This window comes from Microtus oregoni, unplaced genomic scaffold, assembly GCF_018167655.1.
Source record: "Microtus oregoni isolate MIOR12 unplaced genomic scaffold, Mior012 000057F_ref0000458, whole genome shotgun sequence".
NCBI lineage: Eukaryota > Metazoa > Chordata > Mammalia > Rodentia > Cricetidae > Microtus > Microtus oregoni.
Window position 1 is genome coordinate 8034498 of NW_024543833.1, and position 18901 is coordinate 8053398.

An 18901-nucleotide genomic window follows, 5' to 3' on the forward strand; every position below is an offset into this window, starting at 1 on the left:
GGATGAATGAACCTATTTGGAATATAAAATAAGTAAAGTCCTATCAATCCTATGTCTTCTCCAGCAACAGTGATAGCTTCTAATTTCTTCTCCTTATAGCACCCTTTAGAGAGAGAGAAGTAACATTCTCCCAGCTGTTTAGAAAAGAGAACTGAGTTTTTTAATTCTTTTAGATTCCTTTTATGGAATAACCTGTTTCATTAGTTTGGAGTTACAGAATCTAATGAGTGTATTTGATATCCTCTATTCCCAATGGAAATGCTAGATAATTAATACTTCAGCCACTTACTACAAAGCACAATATACTTCTAGTAGTTTAACAGATTCCTCTGTAGAATAGCTAGGCCTTTCTGTCTGCATTGCTAGGGTGTGTGTATGCACGTGTTCATCTTTCCGTGTCCAGTGTCCAGCTAGGACTCAGTTGCTCTAGCAGGGACACGGAGAACCCACATGAAAAGGATTTTGCATGTTAAAGTTGAAGGAATAGCGCAGTCTCCCAGGTCATTAGATACCTTGTTCTTTGACGAACAAAGGAAGTATTACTTTAAGAAAAACTGGCCAGTGCTGGTCTTGGTGGCACATGCCTTTAATCCTAGCACTTGGGAGGTAGAAGCAGCAGTATCTCTGAGTTTGAGGCCAGCCTGGTCCTTGTGTATGGCACGTGTCTTTGATCCCATCACTCAGGGGAGGCAGAGTTCAAGGCCAGCTTAGTATCCATCCAAATTCTAGAACAGTCAGAGTTACATAGTGAGTTTGAGTTACATCTGTCTCAAAAAAGTATTCCAAGCCTGTAGAATATTTTCTTTGCCCCTGCCCCCAGTCAACCAGCAGCACTGACTGCAGAAAGCCTTTGTCTAGAAAGACGGCAAGTGGTCAGGTGACTCAGGGGTCAACTCAGAAATTGCTAAGCATAAGCTTCCAGTTCTAACCCAAGATGGGATCCTTTCCTTAGCTATACCTCCTTCAGAATTGTAGCAGTAGGCAATGTAGTTTCCTGAGCCAAATCCTTTCCTGTAGTGGATCACTACAGCAGATAAAAGTATAGATAAAGCATTCTGGTCTGAGCTTTCAGGGTCTCCCTGAAGCAATAGGGCTCCATGTTTAAGGTTTCCTCAAAGACAACATGAACACAAATCTTCCCTCGGTTATTAAACCCTGACCATCTGAACTGTTTGAGGTACAGTCTGAGAACGTAAAGTAGGTGGTATATCATAAGCTGTTTCTGGGCTTCTGTGAGCACAACTGGTTTTGATGAAAACCTTCTATGCTTTGCGGTAAGGTTCCAGAATCTTTCTCCTTCAGCAGCTACATGGCATCTCCAGGAAAAGAATTTTAAAACTTGACCATGACCACAAAATGCTAAGAGGCAACCTTTGGATAACAGTATGGTGATTTCTCAGAAAATTAGGAAAACCACCTTTCTCAATACCCAGCAATAATACTTTTGGGTATATACCCAAAGGATGCTCAATCATACCACAAGTACATGTGCTCAACTATGTTCACAGCAGCATTGTTTGTTACAGCCAAAACCAGGAAACAACCTAAATGCCCCTCGACCAAAGAATGCATAAGGAAAATGTGGTACATTTACACAATGGAGTACTACATAGCAGAAAAAAATGATACCTTGAAATTTGCAGGCAAATGGATGGATCTAGAAAAAATCATATTGAGTGAGGTAACACAGACCCAGAAAGACAAACATCACATACACTCACTCATAAGTGGTTTTTAAACATAAAGCAAAGAAAACCAGCCTACAATTCACAACCCCAGAGAACCTAGACAACATTGAGGACCCTAAGAGAGACATATATAGATCTAATCTACATAGGAAGTAGGAAAAGACAAGATCTCCTGAGTAAATTGGGAGCATGGGACCATGTGAGAGGGTAGAAGAGGAGTGGGGAGGGAGGGGAGCATAGAAAAATGTAGAGCTCAATAAAATCAATTTAAAAAAATCTAAGGGGCAGAACTGTTTCCAGAACCTATACCTTTCCAACATAAAAAATCATTTCTTTGATGCAAGTCTAACTCTGCAAAATCTTCTAAATAAAAATTTAAAATAAGGAAAGAAAATTTGTTCAAATCAAAGTTAAAAAATTTTTTTTTGAGTATGCACAACAGATGACATAGACCAAAACATGCCAAGCCAAGCTAAACTGAAGAGCAAGCCCATCTGGAAGCAGCCATTCCAGAAGGAAAGAGCAAATGAAGCTCAGAAACCCCACACTGGGAGAGGAGGAAGGAAGGTCAAGGAGGAAGAAGAGATCTGAGCCGTCCAGCTAAGACGGGCCCGCCATGCCTGTTCAGGGAGAACCTGCAAGCCTGCTAGCTCTGCAGGTTCCCACTGTTCCACAGCAGTGCCCCTGCCCTCCTGCGCCACACTGTAGGGGAGAGTTCGAGGGCACAGGCTCTCCTGCGCCACACTGTACGGGAGAGTCGGAGGGCACAGGCTGCCTGTTCGCACCTTCAGTACCGCCACATCAAATGCTGTCCTACTTTTTTACCCCGTCTGAAAGGACACTCAAGTAGTGCTACCAGTATCAGGGTCCCTCCTTTCTGTTTCTTGTCCTAGGTTTCTTTCTATTACTATAATAAAACACCATAGGCGAAGCAACTTGGAGACAACGAGGTTTGTTTGACTTGCATGCAACTATCCATCACCGAGGGAAATCAGGACCGGCACCTGGCTGGAGGCAGGAACTGAAACGGAGGCCATGGAGGAGAATCGGAGTCTTCAGATCACAGATTCTACCATCTCACCGTTCAGCTAGCACTGTGTTGTTCTGGTGCCTGGCTGAAGGGTTGCATTGCGCTATCAACTGCTTTAAGCTCCATGATGTAACAAACTAAAGAAGGTAGATGCTGTGGAATGAGGGCTACATGGCTTCAGTCACCAAGGGACAATACCCACCCTGGGCACTGCCACCCCACCTTACAACCCCACCCCAAAGCTCATTCTCAGATAACCTGGTAATTCTTGAGAAAAAAATCTTAAAATTTCACTGGAGAAAAGACACACAAACTGTACACAATGAAGGAGGGAATCAGAAAGAGAGGGAAGAGCACGAACCAGAAGTTGATAGACCATGGGTTTAGTCTTGACACATGCAACTAAGTAAGAAATTTTTCTCTGTACACAGAATTCAATTGTGCACACCACTTATCTTTGAGAGGAATTCAAGGCTTCCCCTTATGTTCTTTCAGTTACTTGGTCATTGTATTTGCTTAAAAGACTTACAGTTAAAATAGCCACCTGCCTACAGACAAGCACCTCATCGAGATGATGTCGCCACAGCTAACAACAATACCAAGTGAAAATAGGTAACAGTCTTCAACACATCTCTTTTTCATAAAGACAGGTAGGTGACCACCAAGCACTTTGCAGTAAGAAATACCCGTGTGGATCACTTGGCACAGGTCTCAGACCACACTCTAAGCCTAGCTCCCAAGTCATGGAAACCACTTCCTAAGACGGCAAGCACAGTTGGTGTCTCATTCAGTAGTCAGCATTGGCTTAAACGCTTTTTAAGCTAAACCTAATTTCCTAAAAATCTCTAAGAAAGATCATTTTCCATTTCGAAAGAAAAGACATTACCCCTTAAGTTCACCAACATCTTTAGTGTGTAATCATCAACATCTGTAATACATAATTACTAGGCGTACTGCAACTGCCCAGGCATAGTGGTACATGACTTTACTCCCAGCACTCAGGAAGCAGAGGCAGATAGGTCCCTGAGTTTGAGGTCAGTCTGGTCTACAGAGTTCCAGGCCAGTCAGGGCTGCAAAGTGAGACCCTGTGCCCCAGAGAGTGCTGGAAGAACCCTAGGGAGGGCAGCTTCACAATGTCAACCAACTGTATAAGCATCTGCTCTGGACTTAACTCCCAATTCTGGAGGTTTATTCTAAAGCTATGCGTGCATGTTTGTGACTTGAAATTAACTGAAACAAGACATGCTACGAGTCTTATTTAATTCTAAAAATCAAAATTTGTCAACAAACCAAATTTTCATCTGTAGAGGACTGGCTTACTCGGTTATGGACATACAGTAAATGGGAGGGGGAAACGAGCAGGTGGGCAGATGTGCTAGCTACTTTTCTGTTGCTCTGATAAAACCCTATGATCAGGGTAACCTACAAAAGTACAACTTTATTTATCAGTTCCAGAGAGTCTGCCATGGCGTGGAGGCACAGCAGGCATGAGAGAAGGAAGAAGAAGCAGGCGGTTTCCGTGCAAGCCAGCAGCATAGGGAGCAAACTGGATGCAGGGTGAAGCTGTCCATTAGGTCTCAAAGCCCACCCCAAATGCCATACTTCCTACAACCAGGCTGCACCACCTAAACCTCCCCAAACAGCGCCACCAACTGGACACCAAGTGATCAGACATCCTACCTTACTGCAGATGCTGCTTATTCAAACCACAAGAAGCAAGTGGCCTTCTGATGTGTTAAACACAGAGAGTCTCCAAAACATACTAAATATTAAAAGCATGGTACAGGAAAATGATTATTTATTAAATGTGAAATGATGATAGTTTATACTATATTAAAAAATAAAACTATACCATTAAGTGTATAAAAAAATTCTAGAAAGCTACATTAAAACATCATAATAGCACAGTTGAAAGGAAGAAAAGGATAGCCATGGTCTTCCAAATGAGCACTTCTTAATAAGTGGGTTTATTTTAGGCTATGTGACAATATAACCCAAACAAAATAATAACAATAATAAATAATAATAATGACAATAACAACGACACAGTATCTAGTCCCCTTTCCAGATTCTATGTCTATATTCAGAGACAAAGGTCAAAGAGTCTGTCTCTCAGCTAGCTGCTTCCCCTGTCTCCTGTATCACTCACTCTTTCCCAAACCTCAGAGGATCATAACATCATCTCATGGTACTGAGGTTGGTGGTTCTATATTCTCAAGCCTGCTTTCATGACCAGAGCTTTCAGAAGTGGAACAGCATGGAAACCAAAACAATACAACCTGACGTTCCTAAGACTGCACTAAAGGAAGCCTAGGAGCACGAAGAAGAAAGATCTGCAATGGGCTGAAGCCACTGGGTTTAGAGACATGAAAGTGATTGTTGAGTCTGTTACTTAAGGGCAACCATGTTTTCTAGCCTCCACAACAGTTTTTCCTGGGTGGTCTGACAAATATCCTGTGCTGTACAGACAACACCTGGCTGTCACCCTGGGTAAACCTGTGCCCTGGAAACCACCCGAGACGCACACATCTATAATGGCCAACCCAGACCCAGTGTCAAGACACAGACCTGAGCCTAGGCAGTTTGGATGCCCACCTTACTAGACCTGGATGGAGGTGGGTGGTCCTTGGACTTCCCACAGGGCAGGGAACCCTGATTGCTCTTTGGGCTGACGAGGGAGGGGGATTTGATTGGGGGAGGGGGAAGGAAATGGGAGGCGGTGGTGGGGAAAAGACAGAAATCTTCAATCAATCAATCAATCAATCGACCTGTGCAAGAGGGAGAAAAAAAAAAGACACAGACCTGTAGTAATAAGGGCGGTGGGACTGTGTCCCCAACACCCCAGGCACCTGCCCGGCTAGCTTATGCCCCGAAATAATTACACGGACACTGTATTCTTTTAAACACCGCTTGGCCCATTTCTATCTAACCTCTTCTAGGCTAATTCTCACATATTAATTTAGCCCATTTCTAATCATCTGTGTTGCGCCCCTAGGTGCGCTTACCGGGAAGATTCTAGCCTATGTCCATCCTGGGTCGGAGCTTCTTAGCATGCGTCTGCCCAGGAGCCAGGAGCATGGCGTCTCTCTCAGGCGTCTGCTCCCGAGAGGAGTGCTGCCGAGACTCTGACCTCACTTCCTCTTCCTCCCAGCGTCCTGTTCTGTCTACTCCTCCCACCTATCCTCTAACCAATAAAATGGGCCAAGGCAGTTCCTTTATTAGCCAATGACCTTCCTCCATCACAGACCTAAGTGTTGAGCAGTTCACCATCCCTGTGATCTTCAGAACAAACCCTAATGGTTCAGATCAGCTGCCTGCTCAGATCTCCTTTAGAAGCCAAATTCCGCAACTTCCTCTTGCCCATCTGATCATTTCAGGCCGAGATGACAAGGAACCAGACTTCCAGCACATGTAAGGCACAACTCCTTGACGACAGTGGGGAAAACGGGACCAGAGTGGAAAAGTCTAGAAGCCAACAGAGGCATGAGAGTCTCTGCACTGGGGTCCAGGAAAAAGACAAGATGGCTAGCCTTTCCCAAAACACTAGATTTTAAAGATCCTTCATCAGCCCTTCCATGATACAGAGCTATTGTGCCTAAATCCTTCCACAGTTTACTTTGCCTAAAACATTCCAGAAATGACTTTCCATGGTAACAAACTACATGGTCCAACGACACCTCAAGTCACAGTGTTTGCCCAACTGCTTGGGCTCTATGCAATCAACCTAATCTAATTTCTTCTTAATACCATGTCCTTGGTGGGGAGGGTGGGGTTACTCTAGAGCTAAATATAAGTGCTCATGGCCCAGGAACATAGATTCAGGTCATCCCCAAATACCATGTTTCCATGGGATTAACAGCTTCATGATTTACTTGTATGTTAAAAATTTTACGCAATATATTTCAATCACATTCTTTCCCCTCCCCCAACTTCTCCCAGATGTTCCCCTACTTAGTAACAGAGAAAAAATAATGAATCAAGGCACTTTTTAAATACGTTGGTAGAAACATCACGTAGAGAAGTAGCAACATAGGAAAGTCTGTTCTGTAAACTAGATGATGACATTCTTAGCCTTTTTGTTACCAGAAATTTTGGGGAGTCCCTCCATAGTCACCAAATGATACCAGGGAAATTAGGATTTCTCTTTTGGGATTCTAACTCTTATTAATAAAATTTAAGAATAGTCACAAATGGAAATTGGAAAGTTGGAAGAAAATTTTATTAAAGTTAAAAAAATAACAACAAAAACAAAGAAAAAAAAAAAAACAGGACAAGCAAACAGTCAGTCTCAGCAACTAACTGCCCAGAGATCCCAATGGAGGAGAGAAAAGCAAAAGAAGCCATGTTTTGTTTTTTGTTTGTTTGTTTACATTAAGCCAGCATGATGGTCATCAACACGGTGGCCAAGCAAAAGAAAGCTTGATAGGAAATGCATGGCTACAGCCCTTTAAGCCACTACACCAGCTGACAAGGATTCTGGGAAGGAAGAGCACAGCATCTCATTATCTCTTAAACATGGCTTAAGGTATGTCCACCTTCCTGGGGGTGATCTTCCTGAGGGCAGCCCCTTTGGACAAGTGATTGACCCACCAAACTGGAATGTGTTCTCTGCCCAGGCCAGAGATTCTATTCTCTTGTGGTCCTTTATTGCTACTCTAACATTCCTGCCTCTGGAGAAGTAACCCTGAAATCTCTTAGGAGGGGCTGGAGAGTTGGTTCAGCAACTAAGAACACTTGTTGCTCTTACAAAAGACCCTGGTCCAATACTCAGCACCCACATGGTGGCTCATAACTAATTCCAATCTCAGAAAACCTGAAGCCATCTTCTGACCTTCACAAGCACCAGGCCCATACACGGCACACATACAGACATACAGAAAAAAACATTCAAAGGTATAAAATAAGTAAATAAATAAATTTAAAAAACTTTAGAAACCAAAGAAAAAAATCAAAGCCTCCAATACTTCCTGCAACTCTGGTCTCTGGAAAAGACACAGCTACAAGAAACCAAGGACATTTTTGGCTTTAAGACAAAAGAAATTTCTTTGGGGACTTTTTGCCCTAAACTGCCTATGCCAATTCTACCTCCTGTCTCATCAGTCCCCACTCTGAAGCAGTAACCCTACCCTACCAGTACGGAAATGGGACAATAACCAATCTGGTCTCTTCCAGCTGAGTAGGGTGTCATCGCTATGGAGCAACTGGACTGCTGCAATTCACTTACTACTAAAACTTGCTGAGTAGCTGACTTCTTCAATCAAGAGATACAATGTGTCCCATGAATACGAGTTGTTTTATGATACATGTATGTCCCATGTGTTCAGTTTTTTCCTTTTCCTTTTTTTTTAGCTTCTTTTCTGTTTTGAAAGGGCATAGAGAGACTAATATAAAAGAGATAGCTCATATATTAGAGTATTAAAAGAAGTATTCGGAGAGCGAAGGTGATCTACTTCCCTTCAGTGGGTACAAAAAGACACCCGAGGACGTGAGTGATTCCCGGGCTGGCCCAGCATCCGTGTGTGTATGGCAAGTAACCAAACACATTCTCAACTTCAGCTGCATCCTGCCCTTCCTGAGCTTTCACCACTGGCAACAGTGGGGCTGGCAGGTTGCTGGAAAAATCCAGAGAATGCGTCAGTTCCTTAAGGACTGACAACCCCAATACATCCTTCTAGAAATAAAGAACCAAATATAAGTTGGGTGGTGGTGCACGCCTTTAATCACAGCACTCTGGAGACAGAGGCAAGCAGATCTCTGGGTTCGAGGCCAGCCTGGTCTACAAAACAAGTTCCAGGACAGCCAGGGCTACACAGAGAAACCCTGTCTTGAAAAACCAAACCAAACAAACAAAAAACAAATGCTTTCCTTTAAGACTATGAACAAGTTCTCATTTTATGTCCCTGCACTCCAAACCAGAAAGACTATGTGCATAGTTTCCTCTTATTCCTCTGTGGCCAGAGAGCGTGTCAGGGGTCTCCACAAAGCTCAGCAGCCTCAGGATGCCTCACTGCGCCACTAAAGGGAACCGCCTTTCACTAGAGGCAACATCAGCTTCCAAAAAGGCACACGTGTGCCTTTGACCTCTAATAGACCCATAAATGTTTGCGTGTCAGTAACGTATCCATTCATAACAATGATAATGTAAACCGTCTACCATGAGCAACACCAAAACCAGAGAAATGCTGTGGGATTCGCCTACCTCAGACCAACCTGCTCTTCCTTAGCATCTCCCTCTTCAGGTACTAGCAGTCCTTCTTACAGCAGTTGCTTTTTAACAGTTTTCTCTGAAACTAAATATCATCCCAGCAAGCTGTTACTCCCCACCATAGAGCTGCTGAAAACTAATAATTGAGCTTCAAACACCAGGCTTGGCAAACTCTGGCTACAGAAAACCATTAATCTCACGATGACATTTTAGAGGTCTCCACAAAATCACATTTCCAAGTGAAATAAATCCAGTCCCCTAAATTAGGCTTGCATTGGAACAAGGAAATAAGCAGCCAGAGCCAGCAATGAATTACACATGGCATGCTAATTACCCGTCTTATCCAGAAATAGCTGAAGACTGCAGGATTTTTGTTGTTGTTGTTGTTAAAATAACTATAGTCTTTATTCAAGGGTTGAGCAAATGCATCTGAGTTACTCACATGTTTCAGCTTCTAAACATAATCACATCTATGTGAGAGGAATCGGGGGGGGGGGAGAAGAGACCTCAAGAGCTGGGGCATGGGTAACCAAGAGAAAAGAGACCAAGTAGTAATGATGACTGAGCATCCTCAAACATGCCATGTGAGTGTCAAGGGACTTCATGCTGCCTGTTCTGTTACAGCCACCTCAGACCCTGCTAAGAAATGGAACAGAAAGCATCTTCATCGTCATCTTTTCAGAGTCCATAGACTAGAAATGGTGTCGAGGAAACATTACAGCCATAGAAAGACTCTTACCTGAACACACTGAGAATGAGAGGCTAAGAAGATGCTTCAGTCAGTAAAGTGTTCCCATGCAAGCATGAGGACCACCTCTCAGATCCCCAGCAGACATGTAAAAGCTAGGCACAGCCGAACCTGCCTGTAGTCCCAGCCCTGAGAAGGCAGAGGAGGAGGGACCCCTGAGGCTCGCTGGCCAGCCAAGCCAGCTGAATTGAAGATCTCCAGGTTGGATGAGAGGACCCTATGTCAAAAAAGAAGGTAGAGAATGATTGAGGAAGACGCCTGAAGTCCTCCTCTACACATGTGCACACACGTGTACATGTGTGCACATCCATCACAAGGGGAGGGAGGGAGGGGAAGTTAGCTAACTTAGAATGTAAGGGTAGATATGGGAGCACAATTGAATGAAACAAAACCATGGCTCTATTTTACCACTACCTGGCTCCCTAACAATAAGACGAACATTTTTCTCTATGAGTGAGTTTAGTCACAACGATTACTATCTCACTCCTCATCCCAAGTTTTTTTTTTTGTACCCATACAATGTGGACTATAAGGCTTATTTTGGTAGAATTTGGAGTCTCAGCCCTGTTCAGAAATAACCCATGTCCGATATAATCCCCAATCCTTCTAAATATGACCCAGTTTATTCTCCATCATCACATGCCCAGATCTCAGATTCTAGAATATTCCACCAAGAAACCCCCCCTCGTGGTCATCTGATGTACCACAAGATCTTCTGGGATTAATGAATGTGTGGGGGAGAAACTGTTCTTGGTCGGATAAGTTTGCAAAATTCTGGGCTAAACAACATGTTTTTTTTTTCATTACAGAATTTAGTTTCTAACATGCTGACAGCATATTAAGAATCTTCGAGAAATAGGCATTGCTAAAAACCTGGGTGACTGACATCTTTTTTTCTACCTCCTATAACGATGTTCCTCTGAACACACTGGCCGGGTTCCGGGCCCACCTTCCTCATCAGTTGCTTAGAGGAACACATGCCGGCATCACTCTGCCCAGCACATGGAAAGTGATGAAGACACAAAAATGGAAAAGATATAAATATTCCTGAAGCTGCACAGCACAGAGAATTCAGAGCTACTGTACGGAAGGCCGCGCGTGAAGCTAGCCACCAGCACGGTCTAGAGCATGAACTAGTTTGCAAAGGCCAGGTCACCACGCTTTCATCTCAGATCCTCAGAGGTGCCCGGTCAGACTTCAAAATAAAACTCTTAGTCTCTAAAATGAGGCTCTTACCAGCCAGGCTTCACCCCATGAACACACACCACATCAGCAGATCTTAACCTGTGGGTCGCAACCCCTTTGGGGGTCAAATGACCTTTTCACAGGGCTCACCTAAGACCATCGGAAAACACAGATACTTGCATTATGATTCCTAACAGTAGCAAAATGACAATTATGAAGCAGCATCAAAAATAATTTTATGGTTGGGAGTCACCATAACATGAGGAATTGTATTTAGGGATCGCAGCATTGGTGGCTAACAAAGATAGTATAAAGATATCAGATGCCCTCATCCTGCTGCCACTGAAGCCCTCACCTCACCCCTGACCCTCGCATACCCTCATCCTGCCAAATAAACAAGATAGAGGTAGAGGCATCTGCACGGGAACAGACTCCCAAGGAAGGAAGGTGGTCATGGGAAATACCAATGCCACAGCCCTCCCCTTCAGGCTGGAGGTCATAGCTAATCCCATACATGCCATGACCCTGACACAGGCCAACGGAACACAAGTTATCCCTCATTCCGGGTCCTGCAAAGGGCTCGGGTGTTTACGTTATCACCTCATCTGCTGTGCCTTTGGAGGTTGGCCTCATGGCTGGAGTGAGGCTACAGATGGGACGGGGCCAGAGGGATTATGGGAGAGGCTGCCTCCCTCTGCACTGCTCACTCTTCTGTGGCTCCGCAGGCTACATCTGTAGAAAGTACTTGAACCTTCAAGCAGGGCTCTCTACAGACAAGCAAGCAAGGACATGTAGTTGAGGAGGATAGGATTCCTCGGGAGCAAAGACTTTTCAGGCAATAGAATGTTCTCTGACTAGCTATTGTCGGTCTGAGTACAACCCCAAGGTCAGGAAGAGCCAGCAACTGAGCCAGGAGCCTGTGATGTGTGGGTTCTAGATAAACACAGGCAGACGTTGAAGCCCCTGGAAGATCAGATAGAGTTCCTTGGTCTAAGCACTTCCCCTTCCTTGAATATTTGCCAGAGAAGCAACTGCAACTCAGGACTCCTTGTCAGAGAAAGTCGTAATTATTTTCATGCCATGAAGCAAAGTTACAAATCCACAGGTGAAAATACAAACCAGCAATGATGCCAATGAATGAACATGGAGGACCAGGTGTGTTCATCAACGAGCGTTCTCTTGGCCTGTGAAGAAGCCGTTATCTCTTGTGGCATATGACAAAGGGGCAGAGAGGCGAAGGGACTTTTCCAGAACCACAGTGAGTAATGATGGCTCTACGGAGCAAACCCGAGTCCCCTGCTCCCTCACTCAGGCATTTTCCCAGAGCCATATGATATGAAATTCTGGGGAAAAAAACAGAAAGTGGAAAACAATGGAATCATGGGTAACTTTTACACTTTAGCTTCTCAATTCTTTTTTTCATCTTATTGTTAAGAATGTGAATTAAAGGCTGGAGGGATGGCTCAGCGGTTAAGAGCATGGACGGGCTGCCCTTCCAGAGGTCCTGAGTCCAATTCCCAACACCCACATGGTGGTTATAACCATCTATAAGGGGGTCTGATGTCCTCTTCTGCTATGCAGGCAGGCATGCAAACAAGAGCACTCTCTTATATAAATAATTTTTAATAGTGGATTAAACAATAAAATACAGCTTATAAAACAAAATTGCATGTGTATCAGTAAAAGTATACTTTCTATTACTTTTATTATAATAAAAGTATTTGGTTTCTGTAATTTCCTAGGAAAACAAAGTGAGACAGCCGGTGTGGCGAGCGCCTGTAATCCAGCGCTGGGGAGGTTCAGATAGGAGGATTATGGGTTCAAGAGCAGCCTGTACTATACAGGTCCAGACCAGTTTGGGGTATATGACAAAACCCCACCTCAAAAAACTAAAGGAGAGAAAGGAGACACTGGAAGGAAAAGTGAGAGCTAAGGGAAGCAGGAAAAGGAGAGGGCTACCCCAGAGCCAGTCACTGACAGGCACATGGGGATAGAGCTCCAAGATGCCAATTAGCCAGGGCTATGTGGCTAACCCCTGAGCTTGGAGCCAGAGCCTTGAATTATTTACTCGCCAGAGTTCCCCTGCCTGACTTTTAGAAGCCCTGGGGCTATATAGGCAGAGATGGAACCTCTTTTAGCCTGTCTCCCGAAGGAACAGGATGGTTGAATACCTGTTCCAACCTGTGATGGGTATGTAACATGACTAAGAAATAAACCCTTACTCCTGTGACCCTGTCAGTGTTAGGCTGTTTCTTTCTCTTTTTATAGTTTTTAATTTATTTTTGTCTTATGCGTATGTATGTGCACTGTGCGCAGGCTATGGGGGCTGGCAGAGGGCACTGGCACCCATATACCTGTAACAATAGACACCTGAGCAGCCATATGGGTGGTAGGAATCAAACCTGGGTACCCTGGAAGAGCAGCAAGTTCTCTTAGCTATTGAGCCATCTCTCCTTTTCCATTTTTTAAAAAACATGTATATATTTATTTATATAGGGAAAGAGGCACACATGCCACACCACACGTGGAGAAATCAGAGAATAACCCGCAGGAGTCAGTTCTCTCCTCCCACCCTGGGGGTTCCAGGGATCGAACTCGGGTCAGAAGGTTTTGCAGCAAGCACCTTCACCTACTGAGCCATCTCCTCAGCCCCAGCTGTTTCTAAATCCCAGGCCAGTCTGCATGGCTCTTTACTAAAGGAGAACAGAGAGATGAGTCTGTAACAAGATAAAAGATTTAACAAAAACTCCACCCGGCTCCCTCATGGCTGGACTAACGTGCTACACAACCATGTGTGGGACATCATAGCCCTCTGTACCTCAACTCCTTCACTGTTTGATCATTAATGCTGGCAACCAATCAGGACTTGATAATCAGTCACCGGATAAGTTCATAAGCGAATGCATAGGTTGGCATATTAAACCTAAGAATTGGTCTTCTCTTCAGACGGCCATCTTGATTGCAAGGGGGCTGCTGGTTTTATGGAGCACCACAGACTGAGGCTCAGCTGGAAAAGCGTGAAGGTGTCTGCCAACGGACTGGCTGGGGCCGAGTGTGCAGTGTGGACATGTACCCAACTGCAGTCAGTTTCTTCTCTCAAGGGGCAGCCTCGCTGTGACTCGGAGGCCCAAACTCCTGCCAGTACTGACGGTTTGCTTTAGTTTCGTTTAACTTTTTATTTCCTGAAAACAGAAAGTTCCTAACATTTGGTCAGCCTCAGGAAATGCGCTTCTCTCTGTGTTATAACAGAGCTGCTCAATGGGGCCCTTGTGTGGGACTTTTCCTCAGGAAGCCAAGATGCAGGATACAGTCTCCAGCTCGGCTCATGGGCGCTGGCAAGGATGGGTCTCACTTACACTGTGCTCTACCCATTTCCTTAGTCCTACAACTATGGAAGCAAAGATGCGAGAGTAAATAAACAAGCAGCTAACAGAAGACCTTCCATTCTGACATACTCTAATTTCTCAAACTGTGCTCACTGTTGATTTCTTATAGCTCATTAAATGTATCGTTGCCACATCCAGAGAGAGAACGCATCTGATAGCAAACAATGAAATAATCTCAAGACAACTTGAGTTTGCGTCTTTATGACAAAGAGAATGTACATGTTCCAGTCTAAGAATAAAGTACCCCAAAGTGTTCAACTGATGAAAGAAACTCCCAGTTCTTCTGGTCAAACATAAATCCTGAAGATTTCAGGGTTGTTTTTCCCAGAATAATGCAGAGAAATCCTTGGAAGGATGCATGGTAGCCTACGCAAACAAAAGCTAAGGTAGAGGAGGTTGCTTCAAACGTTTAAACCAACTGCAAGTTAGCCTTTCGTAGCGTACAACGTGTTAACGCTTTTCTGTGGGGGACAGACAGGAATGACCAGCTCCATCTGCCTTTAAGGATCTGGGACCTGAAATCACAGGTCACAGAGAATGAGGAAATAAAGTCATCTGCCCTGGTGGCAGAGAGTGGAATGAATAGGTGTGACACCAGTAAAGGGGAACAGGGCTGCCTCCCAGGTACACACACAGATAGACAGGCTGCAGGTCCTCCCCCAGGGATGCAGCCCCATCCACATCAGCCCACACATTAGGCTATCTAAAGTAGTAGATAGGGGCTTCAGGAGTTTGAACAGTTACCGTCTAATCTCCAGGCATTTGGGTCTTTTGAAAACCAGAACTTGGGCTGTGCCCTGCTCTTTTACAATTCAGAAGACTCCACGGAATGGAAGGCTCATGCTCAATGTGAAATGAGATTGAATAAATTTTATGAGCCACTTCCTATAGTGGGGAGAGAAATTGCATGCCTTAAACCAAACTCCAGGATATCCAGCAACCTAAATATTGAACCTCTCCCCACAATGCCCTAACACTCATATGAAAGTCATAGGTACAGTGATCCTTCTTCAAGTAGGAGAGCAATACTCCATCCCAAGAGGGTTGGGTACCAAAGTTCAGCAAGAAAACACCTAGCCCCTTCAATATTCTATCTCTCCACAGCAGTGCCAGTGTCTCTGCCCAGGTGACCTGCAGCTGAACAGAAATCCCTAACACGGGGGCAGATGGTCTCTGAATGATTTTTCCAATAACACATCTGTATTAGTTATTTGTATACTGCTGCGATCACAGTATCTGATAGAAATAACCAAAGAAAGATTTGATTTGGCTCATGGTTTCAGAGGGTCTTGGCCCATTGCCTTGGAGAAGACGCGGTGGAGTGTCAGGAGCATGCAGCAGAGGCTGCTCACACCATGGTGTAGAAGGAGCAACAGGAACCAGGGCCTGAGTGACAACCTTCAAAGAGGCCCCATAGCAACCTACTTCTGAGCTGGGCTCCCATTTCCCTGAAGGTTCTTCAGTGTAGCACCAGAAATGGGAAACACATGCTCAAAGGGTGAGCAAGTGGGAGGCTTTTCAGATTCAAATGATAACAACATCTCTTTCTCTTTGTAAATTATTCCATTCCAACTAGCGGTGCTTTTTATCATGCATCTGTGTGTGATGTGCATATGTGTGAATATGCATGTGGGTCCTTGTGTGTACCTGTGTATATGTGCCTGTGGAGGCCCCAGGTTGATGTTAGGGATCTTTCTTAATTGCTTGTTCACCATTCACTGAGACAGGGTCTCTCAATCAAAGCCAAATTCATCAATATGGCCAGCCTAGCCAGGCAGTGGCTCTAGGGATTGCCTCTTTCTGCCTTCCAAGCCTGGAGCTACAGGTGAGTCACCAGCACTTACATGGGCTCCAGGAATCCTAACTACCCTGTCCTGCTTGCTTGCTCTTTAACCACTGAGCTGTCTCTGAGCATCCCCAACTAGCAATTCTTAATATTGATTTTACTTCGGCCTTCCCTACCAGTCTCCCAAAGATGGAGGCAGAGTCTTTCATTCAATGTGACTCAAAGATAGAGAACACAGCTGAAAAATCTTAAAGTTAATGGATTTAACAACTATCTATACTGCATTAAGTTCTGCTTATATTTATATATTTCCAAATCCAGCTTCATGTCCTGTTATCTTTAACACTTTGAATCCCTCCTAACACTGTAAGACACTGAAAACAAGTCTTTGGGTTTCTATAGATGTGATAAACACCATGACCAAAACCAGTCTGGGGAGGGGAGGGTTTCTCTCATCTTATAACTCTCAATTCACATATCACCACTGAGGGAAGTCAAAGCAGGAACCTGGAGGCAGGAACTGGAGCAAAAGCGATGGAGGTACACTGCTTATGTCTTTGTCCCCCCTTCATTTGCTCAGTCTACAACCCATGACCACCTGTCTGGGGTTGGTCCTGTGATGTGAGTTCCCACATAAATTATTAATAAGGAAAATGCTCCAGACTTGCCTACAGGTCAATCTGATGGAAGCAAGGTTTCCTCTTCTCAGATGATCAGAGCTTGTGTCAAATTAACAAAACAGCAGCCGGGCGGTGGTGGCGCACGCCTTTAATCCCAGCACTCGGGAGGCAGAGGCAGGCGGATCTCTGTGAGTTCGAGGCCAGCCTGGTCTACAAGAGCTAGTTCCAGGACAGGCACCAAAGCTACAGAGAAACCCTGTCTCGAAAAACCAAAAAAAAAAAAAAAAAAAAAAAAACAGCAAACAAGCACAAGAGATAATAGATTTCTCACATGGCCTCATTTGTAAAATCGAATAAATGAAAAGTGAAACTGTAAGATTTTGGTACCTGAGATGTAAGGCCTGGAGTGGAGCTCTTTTACCTGTAGAGCTCAGATACTGAGTAAACAGACTCAGCACATCTGAAACAATTACTGGACAAGGTGAGGACTGGGCCCCTTACAGTGATGTGGAAAATTCCAAGCGGTGGAACCTTCTGAGCCAGTACAAAGCAAGACAGAGCTGCGGTTCCTTGCAAGACCCAACTGGTATACCTGAAGGCCCCAAATACACCTATACAAGCTCAGAAAGGGCTCTACTTCCATGCCGTTTCAGTTCTTCTGCCAAAGTTGCATACATCTTTGCTTTTTTAGGTGTATTTTAAATGCTTCTAAGTAAAATATTTACATCAGTAAGTCCTACTGGTTGCTTGCTTCTCAAAGTATACAAGGTATGGCCTGTTGCCAATGTTTATAGGACTGTTACTATGACCCTTTACACCCTTGGAAACAGCATTTACCTGATGGCTTGTAGGTCTACATGAGATTTTATTAAAAAAAAAATTAATAAACTCAAACTAGTTAACAGGTATATTGGATTGAAACTCTTTAAAGATAGGTTTATTTGTAGTACCAATATTATATTAACCCCTTTATGGATTTTCTTTTTTCTGTTGCTCATATTACTAAATATGTCAGTAATATTATACCTGAAGTCAGGTATCCAGCCCCATCATCAACTAAAACTCCCATTACTACAAATCTGAGATAGTGTTAATGCAGCAAACAGCTCCAACAGAGATGGCCAAAATCAATGTCAATAAAGGCCTGGCCATTAAGCAGAACAGGAATGACCCTTTATTAGTATTTTGGGCTAAGCTGATGGGAGGTATCTAAAGAAATCACTTAGCTGACTGAAAAGAAGGTTGGGATATTGTTTTGATTTTTCTCTGGGTTGTATTTTCACTTAACATTTAACTGTAGGGTTATCAAATTTCTGTAAGCTTTATTGTCTTAATGAAAACGTGAATCACAATTATAATTGCTACAATTCCTCAGTTCAAAATGTTAAATATAGATTGATTTTCCCATCCTACAGTCTTCATGGAGGAATCACATGGGGATGGTGACAATAATGACTAGCCATTTACTTGATGGCTTGTAAGTCTACATGAGATTTTATTTAAAAAAATATTAATAAACTCAAACTAGTTAACAAGTATATTGGATTGAAACTCTTTGCCTCTTTTGATACAACATTTTAAATGTGGTTTTCTGTTACTAGCATTTCTGTAACTGGCCTTTCATTTGTTATCCTCAGCTGCAGGAAGTTTATATTAATTACTAGCATTTTCCTAACATAAACATCCAAAAAGTTTGAACTGAACTTCTACCACCTACAGACCTGTTTCTCTCCACTCATACTGAGGTAGTGTAGAACCTGCACAGCATAGTTATTGGAACTTGAGCATCCCTCCATAAAGGAAAGGCAGATGGTGGCAAAACTGAGCCAAATCAGCATCAAGCCATCACAGTCACGGTACGAGGTGAGAATGTAACAGACATGTACCGCCAAGAGCCTTATTATTTATCCGAAGAATGCCTTACCTGCTTTACCCACTTTTCTGAGTGAAGCACAGAATGTTTCTCATGTCTGTATCAGATCAACCTAAGAGATATAGAATGGAAACCCAGTAGAGGGCGTGAAGAGATGGCTCAACATTTAGGAAAGCTGGTCAGTTCCTAACACCCAGACAGCAAGGCTCACAGAGGCCTGCAACTCCAGATCCAAAGGGATCCTATGCCCTTTTCTGGCCTCTGCAGGCACCTGCACACACATGCACATACACACACTCATACATATAAAGAAAACTCATTTTATCCTTACCGTTTGTTAAGCGATAAAGTAGTATTCAGTAAAAATGCATTTCTGAGGA

The 18901-nt window shown here is 43.8% G+C and overlaps 1 protein-coding gene across 12 annotated transcripts in view; it reads right to left on the bottom strand.

The window, feature by feature from the left end:
* Positions 1-18901, bottom strand: part of Ldlrad4 (low density lipoprotein receptor class A domain containing 4) — a 323747-nt gene that overhangs the window by 234508 nt on the left and 70338 nt on the right. The window contains exon 1 of one of the 12 annotated variants that reach the window (XM_041639130.1): positions 11976-12182. The exons of 10 other annotated variants lie outside the window; for them this stretch is intronic. The gene's annotated coding sequence lies outside the window, so the exon portion shown is untranslated. Of the gene's footprint in view, positions 1-9662; positions 9682-11975; positions 12183-18901 lie in introns of those variants that run through there. One more of the 12 variants, XM_041639138.1, reaches the window with a different exon arrangement.